Source organism: Equus przewalskii, chromosome 7 (assembly GCF_037783145.1).
Source record: "Equus przewalskii isolate Varuska chromosome 7, EquPr2, whole genome shotgun sequence".
Lineage (NCBI taxonomy): Eukaryota > Metazoa > Chordata > Mammalia > Perissodactyla > Equidae > Equus > Equus przewalskii.
In genome coordinates, this window is record NC_091837.1 from 7,510,916 (window position 1) to 7,524,685 (window position 13,770).

The following is a 13,770-nucleotide window of genomic DNA, read 5'->3' on the forward strand; positions in this document are numbered from 1 at the left end:
TGAGGCTCAGAGATCTTCAGTCCTCATCTACCTTCCCATAGAGCAGACTGTGTTCTCAAGTGCACATCTCTGGGACTCAGAGTCCCACCAAGAGATGGAAACCATGCCCAGCACCTTTCTCCTGAGGTCCTCAGGGGCTGGGAGGCATCCCCCACCTCTAGGGGGTCCCCACCTCCTCCTCTCTCAAGAGGGCAGAGAGATCCCACTCTCCCAGGGTTTAGAGCATAACGGGATTCTCTGGGCAAGGGCACATGTGTTTTTGGGAAAAGAACAGCATTGTTTCCACCAACCAGGAGGGAGAATGTGCTTCGCCGTGATGTCCTTTATTCTGATCTCCCTGCGCTTTCTAGAATCTAGTGACCACACCCTGGCTGAGGAGCGATTTGGTATCTGAAAGAGGGACCACCTTGTTCAGAATGGGCGGGTGCGACCACCGTGCAGTGTTGGTTGCACAGTGGGGTGTGGGCACCGAAGGCTGTGGTGTCACAGCAGCATTTCTCAGTGGTAGCACAGGTCCCATCTTCATTCTTTTTGTCCTGGGACCCCAGACCTCTTGTCCAACACTGTTCAGGAGACAGAGAATGTCACCCACAAATGGAAAGCACATACATAAGTCTAAACCTCTAAAATTTTTGTGGCCATATTAAAAACAGGCAAGATTCGTTTTAATAACATTTTATTTTACCTAATATATTCAAACTCAATATTTAGTCAGTATACAAGCAAGGAGCTACTTTACATTCTTCTTTCTTAATAAATCTTCAAAGCATATCTGGCAGGACAGCCATCTCTGTTCCACTCGAGATGCTCACTCGCCACATGTGCTGATGGCTAACGGCAGCTCCAGTGCAGCTCCAGTGCAGTCAATTCCACACAGCAGTCTGGTGAAGGTGCCGTGTCTCCTCCCTACAGGTGACGTTCACTGAGTGCTTCACGAAGTACGCCATGCGTGGTGCCCAGCACTTCCCATGCCTCCTCTCACCATCGCTCTAGGAGGTAGATGTTCTTGTTATCTCTGTTTTACACACGAGAAAACTGAGACACGCAGAGGCTAAGTGAGTAACAAGCCCAAGGTCACGAGACTTAGAAATGACAGAGGCAGAAAGTGAACCCAGGCAGCCTGGCATCCCAGCTCAAGCGTGTCATCACAAGGCTTTGCCAAGTCCTTCTTTAAAATAAAAGTGCATTTTTACTGTAATAGATACTTTAGCATATAGGATTCCTTTAAAGGCATGACATACATATTAATCCAAATATTTGCCCAGTCCAAACAGCCCATTCCCAGTTCACGGGAACAGCTATTGGTCACAAAGCATCTTGCTCAGAAGACTGTTTATCCCACTCCTGACACAGAGAATGTATTTAGTGCTGCAGGGCACAGTAAAGGCAGAATCTCCAGTTCAGTGCATTGGGGTTGCCTGGCATGTTCTAATGAAAGGCTGAACAGAGCAAGATGCAGCTGTGCCCTCACTGACACACAAACCTGGTTCTGAGATTAGGGCGACCGACCGTCCCAGTTTGCCTGGGACAGAGGAGCTTCCCCTGACTTGGGACTTTCAGTGGTAAAGTCCTGGGCAAACTGGGACAGCAAGTGGTCTCCCTCCCTGAGATGGTACAGGCTGGTCAGACCCTTGCAGGTGGATGGAGTTGCCCACCGGCTCCCAGAAGGGCTGATTCTTTTCCATTCTGGATGATCTTTCTGTTGCCAGAAATTATTTGACCCTTGGTTCAAATGTTGCTCCTAGTCGATGTGACTGGTTTGCACCACCCAATGGGCCCTCCTCTGTCCCCTACCCCCACCCACTCGAGCCTTCTGTCCTCTTTCCCACACTGCAGCCAAGGGGATCCTGAAAAATGCCAATAGGATGTCAAGATCCTCTCCTCCAGTGCCCGAGGCTGAAAACCCTTCAGTGACTCCCCATTGTGCCATTTGCCAGTCCACTGGGTCTTGGTCTTCAGGATATATGGTCCTAGATCTTGGAATTTTGGGTCTGGAGATTGGAGGGGGAGACACAGAATAGCAAAAAATGTTTAATTTTGGTTATTAAGGGCAAGAAAAAAGACAACATACACACATCCACTGTTTCCATCATTTCATAAAGAAATACCATTTTAACACCTAAAGAATAGGAAGGACAATGTTAGCTTCAGAAAAAAGTAACCATCGCCCTTCCAAGGCAAGGACAGCTGGTGTCCTTATGCTGACATTTTTGCTGCAGGAATCTTCTGCCACTGGTTTATGGATTTGAACTTGTGCTCCATTACTTCCTAGCTGTGTGACCTTAGGTAAGTACCTTCGCCTGTCTGTGCCTCACTGCCTCCTCCTCGGCGTCGTTGTGAGGATGGAATGATGGAACCTGTGTGAAGCCCTTGGAGGGCTCCATAACCTACAGCGGCTGATGGAGAGGGAACCTCGCCCTCATTCACTGCTCGGCAGCGCCCCCTCGTGGCTCTGTGCTCGGAGTACGGACCTGCGGCTTCTGCGCAGCAGTGAAGAGGCATCCACAGGCAGTGAGTGGGGACCTTGTGTAATGGCCAAGAGTGAGGCAGAAGCAGGGAGAAAAGCCATAAAAATTCATGGATTCAGGGCCGACCCGTGGTTGAGTGGTTAAGTTTGCGCGCTCTGCTTCAGCGGCCCAGGGCTTTGCCGGTTTGGATCCTGGGCGCGAACATAGCACCACTCATCAGGCTGTGCTGAGGCGGCATCCCACATGCCACAACTAGAAGGATCCACAACTGAAAATACACAACTATATACTGGGAGTTTTGGGGAGAAAAAGGAAAAATAAAATCTTTAAAAAAAAAAAATTCATGGAATCATTTAAAGCTCAGGCCTGTGTGTCTCCCTGAGAAAATTTGTTCCTTAGAGGCTACCATCCAAGCTGTGAGCTCTCTAAGAGGAGAGAATATGAAATCTCTCTGGCCCCTGCCCCCTACCCCCGCACCAGCCGCCGAGGCCGCTTTATGTGTGTGTTTGGGGGGCGGAGGACACGCCTGACACAGCAGTGTGGCCTTGACACTGGCACCCACTGGGCGGGGCTGGGGGTGAGGTCGCTGCCAGTCCCCGCCCTCCCTGCCTCCTGCCTTCGTACAAGGTCTGAAGAATGAAAAAGGGACAGCAAACCAAACGAGGGAAGCTTTTTGTGATGGTCACAAACAGACAAATGCAAGCTCTCTGTTCTCCATAAGGGTCTTGAGTTGACAGAGCCGTTACATTCCTTCCCCCTGTGAGAGACTGACATGGATTTTCCTTTCCCATCTCTGCTCATGGACTTTCATTTAGCCTGCAAGCCTGGGAAGGAACCTTACAAAGGACAAAGAAGGTTGGCTCTGGGAGTAGGTAGGCTTGCGTTCACATCCACTTCTGACACTTGTTGACTGTGTGACCTTGGGCAAGTCACTGTCTCGTTGACCTTGTTTCCACATCTGTAAACTGGGGATGATAATAGTACATCCCCGAGGGACTTGATGTGAGACTTGGGGTTGCTGGTCTATCCCACAATCTCAGATGCCCAGGGGCCAGGCAGGCATGATGAGTGAGAGAAGTGGGCCAGGTGCAGGGCAGCAGGGAGTGGTGGGGACTGTGGTAAACCAGGAGCACAAAGCACATGTAAGGGGGAGTTGAGGGAGGGGACAGCTGGTAGTCAGCATCATCTGATCCAGGGCACTCAGGCATTTGATTCAGGGCATTATAAACCATCTCAAAATCCCAGAATTTGGTTGTTTTGCTCAAGATGCTGAGAGTGGACTTCGGCACTGTAAGGCTTAGCTGACCTGAGAGAACAGATCTGGTTAGCAATTAAGTTGGGTAGAAAGAAATGAGGGCCCAGTGCTGCCAGTTTTTTCAGATGTTCAAGAGAAGAAACAGGAAGTCAGCTCTATTTTTCAATGTTGGCAATTAAACAACATTTAGAGCTGCTGAAGCCCAGCACCCACGGAACAACAAACACATGGTGGAGAAGGGCGGAGAACGGATGTGGGAGGGCCAATGGAATGACCCAGCACAATGAAGAAGGAAAGAGGGACGTGGGGCTCTCAGATTCACACAGCGCTGTGCTGAGGGCTTTGCACAAGGAGCCCCATCAACATACAGTCCTTTGGGGGTCTCCCCTAACTCTTTCCTCAGTCTCCCTGGTTTCTTTTGTTCTGGCCGGTGATTGGGAGCATTCTTTGGGATCTGCAGCTCAGTGGAGGGAGCCAGCAGGGCCTCCTCGAACAATCCTATGGTTACATCAGAAGTTTTGCCCTCCCTAGTCCATCAGCCACACAGGAGGTGTTCCTGGGATTGTCATGGTTGAGAGGGAGATGCGGGGGAAGTTTGCTTGAATCTGTTGCCTCCCAAGGTCTTTATCAAAATCGCAGGTTGCAAGGTTTTGTTCGCAGAGCCCCAGCTCCATCCTGTCCTCTCCAAGTGTCTTGTTAGTCAAGACACCACGTCTCCTTTTCCTTGGACAGGAGCAGTTTAGCACAAAAGTGCAGAGCAAGAGTTGTGAAGTCCGATGCAAGTGGTGGGAAAGCCCAGCTTGCCCTTTTAGCAGCTTAGTGACCTTGGGCAGATGACCCCGCCTGACTCCTGAACCAGGGGAGATAATATCAGCACCAGGTCCTAGGGCCACTTTGAGGATTAAATGGGATAGACATTAATGCCCTGAGCACAGTACTTTGTTAATACTCATGAAACTATTCTTGCTCCGCACTTCCTAAATGAGGTCAGGGTAGACTGGCACTCTAGAATGGGGCTAGGGGCACAGAATGCTCTATTGGATGCCACAGCACTCAGTGACCCATCCCTGGTATTGGGAGGGCCATGCACAGGTCTGTCAGTAGGAATACACTGGCTCTTGGAAAAGCAAAATTCTTCTCATTTCCAGGCAGGCAGGAGCTGAGGCATCCCTCAGCCTTCCAGGGTGCTGAGCTGCGTAGTCTGGTGCCATCCACTTATTAAGCAGCCATTCAGCTCACTCCATTCTGGAGAAATAGGATCTGCCAATTCCTGTAATATCCAGGGACTTGTGAATTCTTAAATCTGAATATAAATTTATGGGTATCAATTCAATGATGAGTGTAGGCCAGCCTGAATCTTGTAGATAAACAATATGTACAATATAAGATGACTGCAGAGGAAAAGTAGAGAATGTCTAGGAAGCTATTCAGATGGGAGAGAAGTTATTGTCTGTTTCCACTCACCTATCTCACACCCATCCCCACCCACCACCAACCCAGCCACCCACTCATCCCTCCACCCACCACCCACTCCATATCCCACTTTATACCCACCCCACTCTCCATCCATCCATTCCTTAACCCACCACATCCCTCTTTCAAACCAACCAACCCACCTCATTCATTCATCTATCCATCCATCCACTAACCACCCACACCCAGCCCCCATCGCATCCATTCACTATCCATCCCATCCATGCATCCATCCATCCATCTATCCAGACATCCACCACTCACCCACCCTATCCATCCATTTAGCAAACATTTATTAATTACTTTACATGCCAGGGCTTGTGTTATGGACCTGGGACACATGTGACTAAGACATAGCTCCTTTTCCAAGAACCTCTCTATCCAATGTGCAAGAGATATACTCTAAAATAAAAAGACACAATAACACTCAACTAAGTTCTAATAAGACAAAGCAAACAGGAGGCAGCATCTTGTAATGGTTAGGCACATAGTCTTTGAAGCCAGATGAACTTGACTTTGATTTGGGCTCTGCCACTTGCTGGACAGTTGTCCTTGTACCAATCACAGCTCTTCATCCAGCCTCAGTTTCCTCATCTGCTAAATAGGAATAATAATTGCATCTACTTCAGAGGGTCATAGTGAGTACTAAACAAGTTAATGTTAAGTAAATTATCATGTGGGGAGAGGGTCACCTAGCAAAGAACTACAAGTGTCCTCTGGGAACTGAGAGCAAGCAAATGGGAGCCTCAGTCCAGCAACCACAAGGAACTGAATTCTGCCAACAATCCTGTGAGCTTGGAACGGGACCCTGAGCCCCAGAAAGCAGCCCACCGACCTTGATTGCAGTGTTGTGGGACCCTGAGGAGGACCCAGCTAAGCTGTGCCTGGATACTGACTCACAGGAACTGCGAGATGTTAATTGTGTGCTATTTTAAGCTGCTGAGTTTGAGATAATTTGTGATGTGGCAACAGGTAACTAAGACATTAACTAACCTGCCCAAGGCTACATAGCTCCTCAGTGATAGAGCCAGGATTCTGAACAAGAGTGAACCCCACACTTACTGAGAGAGAACCAGCCAGAGGAGTGAAAATGTAAAAGGTTTTCTGATTAGGACTCAAGTGATTGGAACATTCAATGAATCAGAATCTCTTATGCCGGGAGCCGTGGCTGCATCATTTGATCGGCTGTTTGACAGGGTCCAGCCGATTAACGCCGAGGGGTGCAGGGTCGCCCCTTGGTGAAGAATACCCGACCAGCCCCTCACATAGTTCTGAAACCTGTGCCGCTTCTAATTGCCCTTCATTCCTTTTCCTTTCTCAACCTCCAGTTTTCACTCCTTTGGGTGGCTGCTTGGGAGGCACTACCTCCCGGGAAAATTAGATATAGTAAGAGAATGTGACCACCTGCAGGTAACTTTCAAGATATTTTTCAGTTAATTAATGGTGGAGCACACAGTCCCTTTTGAGACAAGCAGAAAGGAATCCTGCCCAGATAAGATGTCGAATTAGGTTTATGGCCTCCATCTGGTTAATGTTTCCTTCTCCCTCCAGTTCTTTGTCTAAATATATATATATGCATCATCCTTCTAAGTTTGCTGGTGAATTGGATGATCAAGAAGTGTCTATATATTATTCTTGACCTTCTGCTTTCTGTTAAAATGTTATAGAGGTTTTCTCCTAAAAGCAATAAATAATAAATAATTGATGAGTAGAAAGGCCGAGGGGTGCAGGGATGCCCCTCGGTGAAGAATGGCCGGCCGACACTCCTGATACTTTCTGAATTATATGCATGCTTTCTAGCAAGGTTATGTCTATACTTATTTTTGTTTTTTATTCTTGAAGATATATAGTTTAGCTTAGCTTTTCAGCCCTTTACTAACAAAATGATATTTTCTCCGGGCAGTGTGCTTAAGGGACTGTTAGCTCTATAATCTAAAAGACAAAGGAATGCTTTCACCCCCTAAAAGGCACGAAAATGTAAAGATGTTTAACTGCCCGCTGAGAATGCAGATAGCCCTGGGGATAAGACACCCTGGAGTCGCCTTTTGTTCCCATTAACCATCTACACTAATGGCGTAAATGATTGAGGGAGGCAGGGATGGCTCCACCAGGATGCAACCAGACGGACTGCTGTCCTGTCCGGAGGCCTGGACCTTCTCTCTTTGATTTAACTTTACCATGAATTACAACCGATGCCTAGGTACCTGTCTCTTTTAGCTTAGAGACAACAAACACTAGTTAATTGCGGAGAAGACTACCATTAACCTTATGCTATATAGAATAGAATGCTAATAAATATTCTTGTGCTCGTTTTTTACTTCCTTATCTCTCTGAGAATATTTGTAGAACTATTTCTGTACTAATCCTGAAAAATATATAAACGACACTTGTGCACAGTAAAGTGGGACTTGCTAACACCAACCTAAGTCTCACGTCCTCTTTATTTTCACCTCATTGCGCCGACGCCATCCATCTCTCAGGAACCTGGACTCAGCCGGGGCGGGACTCCGGCACTCTTAATTCCTGGACTTTACAGTCTTGGATTTTCTGGATTGGAAATTGGGTTTCCATGGTAATTGGAGCAAATACCATAGATGCCCTGACACTGCTGGAGCAATGCAGCAACTGTAGAGTGTGGAGAAGAAAGTTCTACTTCACATGTTGTGCAAAGGACTGAGCAAGTGTTTCCATTTTGAAAATGTGGTAGGGGTTGCCTGTTGAGTAGCAGCGGTGTGACTTTATGTCTCTGCTGTATTCCTCCCCAGTGGTCCCCCAGGGCTGAAAATGTACACCTCTCGACATATGACTTATTCCTTTTAAAGATAGAGAATGACTCTCTGGCGCTGCGGGGGCGGGGGTGGGGTTGGGGGGCTGTTACCAGTGAAATAGCCACTACCACTACCAAAATAATACCAGCTGTCATTCAGATCTTTCCTGAGCCTGATCCTGGCTGGTCTCTTGGGACTAGGGCACTAGCCCCTCGTCCAGCATCCGCTCTGGGATCTGTGGATCCCTGAGTTCTGGAAAGTCCAACCTGCCAAGCTGGGGGTCTGCAAGGTTAGCCCTGGCTGCCCTGGGCACCAGTAGGGGTGCAGGTTCAGAGCCGAGGGCACAAGTAGGGTGCTGAATGCTGAGGCCGACCCTTGTAGATTCCGCGGTGGGCGAGGCTGCCCCTGCCTCCCTCTCCAAGAAGCCGACCACGAAGAGTCTGGGGGTAGCAGAGAGGGGAGACCAGGAGGGAATAGCAGTGGGGGCTGCAGGGCACGCTGGGGTTAGCACTGACCGCTGGTGAAGAGGGACCTGGGGCCGCTTCTGGGGGCGAGAAACGGCGGCGGTGGAGGGGTGGTGCCAAGGGTGGCGGCGGGTGGGCTGGTGGCATTCACCGAGGATCAGCAGCACGATCCCGAGGGCCCGCCGCGCCTAGCAGGCCGGCCACAGGTGACGCCCGGAGGCTGCTCTCGGCCCTGGCCCCGCCCCGCGGCCAGGTTTGCGCAGGCCCCGCCCTCGCCCCGCCTCCTGAGGTTCGGTGCGCCCGGCCACGGCTGTCTTAAGACGCCGGGGGCTGTTGCTCCAGGTGAGTCAGCGGCGGTTGGCGGGCGGCGGGGGGTTGGGGCCCGGGGCGGGAGGGCTGCTGAGGACGCGAAGGGTGGCGGCGGGGAGGCCGATGCCGGGGGCGCCGCGGGGTGTGAAGGTCGGGCGCTCCCGCGAGGACCCCCATTCTCCACGCAGCTCGTCCCCACCCGGTACCTCGGACCCAGGCCTTGCTGGAGCCGGCCCGCCGCAGACCGTTAGCCGGCGTGGTGTCCCCACCCTTAGACCCTAGGAGGATTCGGGGCAAGCGGCTTCGGGGTGGGGCTGGGTTCTGCCAGGAGTAGTCTCTCCAGGGCTGGGCCTGAGGGGTGACCTGGGGCCGACTGCAGCGCAGGGGGTGCCAGGATCCTAGAAGATGCTGCGCACCCTGAATTAACTGAGGTGCTTATGAAATTCTCCCAGAACCAGCTAGAACCCCTGGGGCTCCTCTCGGGATGTGAATGCCACAGGTGGGAGCTGGGGTAAGGCGCGGCCTCAGGATGAGAGACACCGCCCTCCAGCGCTGCTTCCCCTTCAGAGGGTGGAGCACCCCCGCGGTGTGCGCTTAGAAAGCCCCGGGACCCTCAGGGCCTCCAGTCCCCCGACACACACACCCGGCCATCCAGATGAGGGTGCCCCCTGGACCCTGCTTTCTGCACTGCTTCCCCTTAAATTTGCTGAGGAGGAAAAAAAAAGCAAACAGATTCTCCAGGGAGGAGAAACCTCGAGTCTAATGAGTTTAGACTTCTCTGTTTAGACTTGTTCTTGAGAAATCCTTTATCATATTTTTCCTGGCAAGCACTGATGGAGGGAGAGAAGGCCCCTAGGGTTTGGGCAGGTGCGATTCAGGGAGAGCAGTGTAGGGTAGGGCGTTAACTCCACCTCTAGTTGAGGCCCGCTCTGCACAGGTTGTTGGCTAACTCTGGGGGGTGGGGTAGTGATTTAACCCATCTTGCTAAGACCTCCTGGAGGGGAAACGTATTGTGCATCTCCTGATGTCCCTGCACCTCCCCCTCACCCCCCCCACCCCCCCATTGCTGGGTTCTCTGAAGCCCGGACCCTGACTGCTGGTCTGTGTTGCCCCCAGGCCCACCCTGCGTGACTTCTTCTGTGGAGGTGGTGGGTCAGGCCAGGCCCTCAGGTGTCTTCATGGCCTCACAAACCCAATGCTGCCCCCTGTGGCTGTGCAGAGGAGGCTGCCCATCCTGGCCTGGCTGCCCGACTCCTCCCTTCAGTGGCTGAAGATGGACTTCATCCTCAGGCTCTGTTAGTGTCCAGGTCATCCCCCAGGCACTGGCCTGTGCTGAGGTGGCCTGACTCCCACCCCAGGTGAGATGTCTGCCCCTGCTGCTGGCTGCATCCCCTCCCCAGGCCCTGACCCCTCTCTGGGCCTCAGCGACTACCCAGAAGCAGAGCAGAAATTCACAGTATCCCCTCCAGACAGTGGGGCACCCAGGGATCCAGCCCCAAGGGAACCAGGAAGCCTTGGTTTACAATCGAGAGCATGTGACTGCCTTTGGGCGGACACAGACCCCTGTAACTACTCTTGTCATACTTGTCACACTCATGCACTAGGCTAGTTCTGGATTGTGTGATGGGGCCACCAGGGTGACTCACTGTAGCCCTAAGAACACTTCCTCAGGCTCGCAGACCCACACAGAAGCACACAGGTCTTTGTTCTCCCACAGGTAGCACCTCAGGCCCCTGTGGGTGTGGGTAGAAAAGAGGTCCCCTGATCATAGCAGGTCACACCCGTGGATAACAGAGGGTGAGCAGTTACCCTGCCTGTGTGCGCTGGTGTGGTCACAGTACACAGTGGACACACAGACCCCTGTGCTCAGACGTCTACATCAGGGACACCAAGGGCGTGCTGCCTGCCTCCTGGGTGCTCATCACTCTCTCTCCCCGACAGTCTACCTCTACTCTGCCTTCACGGGTGCTTCATGTATTTCTTCCTGGTCGCCTCCTGGCATGTGACTGGGTCCCACGGCCATCATGTCCCTCCTGGTCTCCTACGCTTCCCATGAGCCCCATTGTGCTGAGCTGCTGCCTTCCTGTGGGGCTGCGTGCAGTTAGCCATGGGGTTCCTGTGCTTGGGTGAGTCTCTCGGACCTTCCTGCTGTGGGGGAGGTGGGCTGCACTTCTGCTCTTTGTGGGGTTCCGAGGCCCCTGCCTCCTGGGGATGCTCCTGCTGTTAGCATTTCCTTCTTTGCATACCAAGTGCTGTGTGTGTGTGTGTGTGTGTATGTATGTTGTGAGGGGCATGCCCTCAGCCCTCCCCTATCCTGCTTAGATGCCAGGACACTTGGAGAAATGCCCAGAGCCTCAGAACCTAGCATGCGTTTCCTGCTCTCCAAACCAGCCCAAAGAGGGCGTGTCACCACCAGTCCTTAGCCCCAGTCCCACCCACACGACTTCTCCCAGCCCACATCCACCCATGTCCTCTGGAACCAGACAGAGCTGTGACCAACTCAGTATTCCCTCTTGGCTGCCCAGGGTTCCTGCTGGACTTCATCTCCTGCCCCATCATTAAAGGTTTCACCTCCACTGCTACCGTCACTATGGGCTTTAGGCAGATCAAGGTGGGCATCCTAGTTGACATCAGGACCAAGGCCGGGTCCTGATAGGTGTGGGCCAGTTGACATCTTGCTGTTCCAGAGCTCAAAGCACGTGCTGCTCACATGGGTCTCCGTGAATAAAATGACCCTTCAGGGGAGATGTTGGGTGACGGTCAGATTCTACAACAGGTAATTTGAGGGACTGGTAGTGACAGCCCCGCTCTGGGTGGAGTTTTCCCGCCACTGCGCTTGGTTCCCTCACACAGTGGCTCTGTTCTGCTGCCTCTGCTACACAGTCAGCCGGCAGCCTTCACAGCTCATGAGCGTCCTGCCAAAATTTCCACAAGCAGATGCTTCCCCCATGCTCATTTAGCTAGATGATTTCTTTTTTTTTTTTTCCAGTTTCTGTTGACTATGTTTCAAATGCCCTGCTTCTTTATATTTCTATTTAAACCTCTATGAGAAGCTCTAGATCAGTGATCACTGGTTATCCGAGGCCATCATGGTTTCTCCCTTCCCTGGGTCTGACGTTCCTGGGTGGCAGGAGCTGTCTTGCTCCCGACCATGGCCGCCCAGCGCTGTGCTTGGTATGAAGCAGGTCAGTGCTCAGGTGGGTGGGCAGAATGGACCCCAGCTGCCTTGGACAAATGAAGCCGTGGGGCCCCTGGTGGCAGATGCAGGGCCATACCCCTGCCTTGTGACCCAGTGTGCCCACTGGGGCTCTCCAAGACCTGGTTCCCACAGCCAGGCTCTGTTCCAGGCTGGCCCGTGCAGTCTTCCCTGATGGAGGGCAGTGAGCAGATCAAGGCCAGGAGGAGGCATGTGTGTGAGAATCCAGCAGCTGACACTTCTTCCCTCTCACTCTGTGCTGGGGCTGGATTCAACAGTTTCTCCGTGTTGAATTCTCACCACACCCCTGGGAGGTAAGTTTCTCATCATCTCCATTTAGAGAGGAGGAAACCCCTCAGAAAGGTGGAGGTGAATGTGATTTCTATGTTGTGTACACACACATGTCAGGGGCAGCTTGGCAAATGCTGTTCTGTGGGATGGTCTGTCCTTTATTGTGGAAACAACATCCTTCCTTTTTAGTGTCAAGGATGTTCCTCTATAGGGTCATAATGTTCATAGAGGGTCCCTTCTTTATGCATTTGTACTTGGTGATCCTAGGCTCCCAAAGTCCTTAAAACCTTGACTAGGTCATGACAGCCACCTGAGAGCCCCTAGGCTGGGCTGGGCTGGGGTCCTCCTGACCTGCCCAGGACAGAAGTAGGGGAGGCAGAAGTTGGAGATGTCCCCTGCTTAAGTAGCCAGGATTTCTGTGGCACCAGCACCTCGGCCACCTTGGCCCTGGTGAGCACTGTGAACCCAGGGGAGTGTATTGTGGTTGGTGATGGTCATGTGAACTGAAGAGGGCGACAAAGGTTTACATCAAGAAGAGGTACACACCTTTTTGACAAATCCGAAATGCCTTTGTATTTTTTTTTGATCACTCATGAAAGGTACCTTAAAGCCTGATGAATTTTAATAGACGCAAGCCCTGAAATATCACCTCACGCTGTATTGAATTTTTCATGATCCTTCGTTACTTTGCCTGCTGGTTGTGCTGATCCACATTTATGTCTTTTGTAGAGAGTCAACATACAGCCTTTTCAAAACACTGGTGGTCAAAGTGTGAGGACGGGCAGGGCAGAGGCGCCTACACAGGAGGCCGAGAACCAGAGGTCGGATAGGAGGTAGAAAATCCAGGGGAATGAGGCGTCACTGAAGCAAGTAGGTGTGAAGAAAGAATTGGTGAAGGGTCACAAGTCAGAGGTCAACTGAAAGAGTGGGAGGTTTCTGCTGGATCGAGCAGTCAGGTGTGTTCCAGTGAAATGGTAAGGGCAAAACCAGATCACGTGGCTTAAATGAGAGACCCCAACGTGTGAAAAACAAACCACTGTTGGATTCTTTCCAGTTTTATCCTGACAGCATCTGTTACTTCTGGAATCCACTCCAACCACGAGGAGGTGAGTCCCTCCAACGCCTATGAAGTGGAATCTTCAGAAACGTTTAGTTTTAAAACTGGGAATCTGGAAGATTCATTTCTTCATGACTACAAAATATTTATTAATAGTTTTTCACAAACCGATGCTTTTGAAAGAGATATTGTTAAATGGGGCTGTTTGGCTTTCAATGTCATCTTTGGGGGTGGAGCAATACTAAATGTGGGTCCACTTTCATATTCAGGGTGCAGATCCATGTGATCTAAACTCTTATACTTGTTTTCCATTTGATGACTTCCTTGCGTTCCCCTCCCCCTGAATGATGGTCATTCTTTCCTGACACTTGTGAATATGTTTTTTTCAAACTTTAGGTGCCTTTTTTTTTTTAAAGGTATGCTTTTTGGTGAGGAAGATTGGCCCTGAGCTGACATCTGTTGCCAGTCTTCCTCTTTTTGTCTCCCCAA

General features: G+C 51.2%; 3 long non-coding RNA genes across 6 annotated transcripts in view; 2 read left to right on the plus strand and 1 right to left on the minus strand.

Annotated features, from left to right (window-relative positions):
* The window catches only part of LOC103548074 (uncharacterized), a 39,495-nt gene extending 36,687 nt beyond the window's left edge, over positions 1-2,808 (plus strand). For 2 of the 3 annotated variants that reach the window (XR_011542261.1, XR_011542275.1), the window contains exons 5-6: positions 913-996; positions 2,273-2,808. This is a non-coding gene — a long non-coding RNA (uncharacterized lncRNA). Of the gene's footprint in view, positions 1-912; positions 997-2,219 lie in introns of all 3 variants that reach the window. The other variant, XR_011542262.1, reaches the window with a different exon arrangement.
* A 2,809-nt stretch (positions 2,809-5,617) lies between these two features.
* LOC139084692 (uncharacterized) lies at positions 5,618-8,835 on the minus strand. 2 transcript variants are annotated; one of them, XR_011542280.1, is made up of 3 exons: positions 8,480-8,835; positions 7,647-7,821; positions 5,618-5,790 (listed from the first exon to the last, which is right to left on the minus strand). It is a non-coding gene; the product is annotated as an uncharacterized lncRNA (long non-coding RNA). The 2 variants fall into 2 exon arrangements; XR_011542281.1 differs by having other exon boundaries at positions 5,653-5,790; positions 7,619-7,821; positions 8,480-8,780.
* LOC139084689 (uncharacterized) lies at positions 8,688-13,452 on the plus strand. Its single transcript, XR_011542276.1, has 5 exons — positions 8,688-8,770; positions 9,854-10,095; positions 10,679-10,863; positions 12,085-12,247; positions 12,954-13,452. It is a non-coding gene; the product is annotated as an uncharacterized lncRNA (long non-coding RNA).
* The last annotated feature ends 318 nt before the right edge of the window (positions 13,453-13,770 follow it).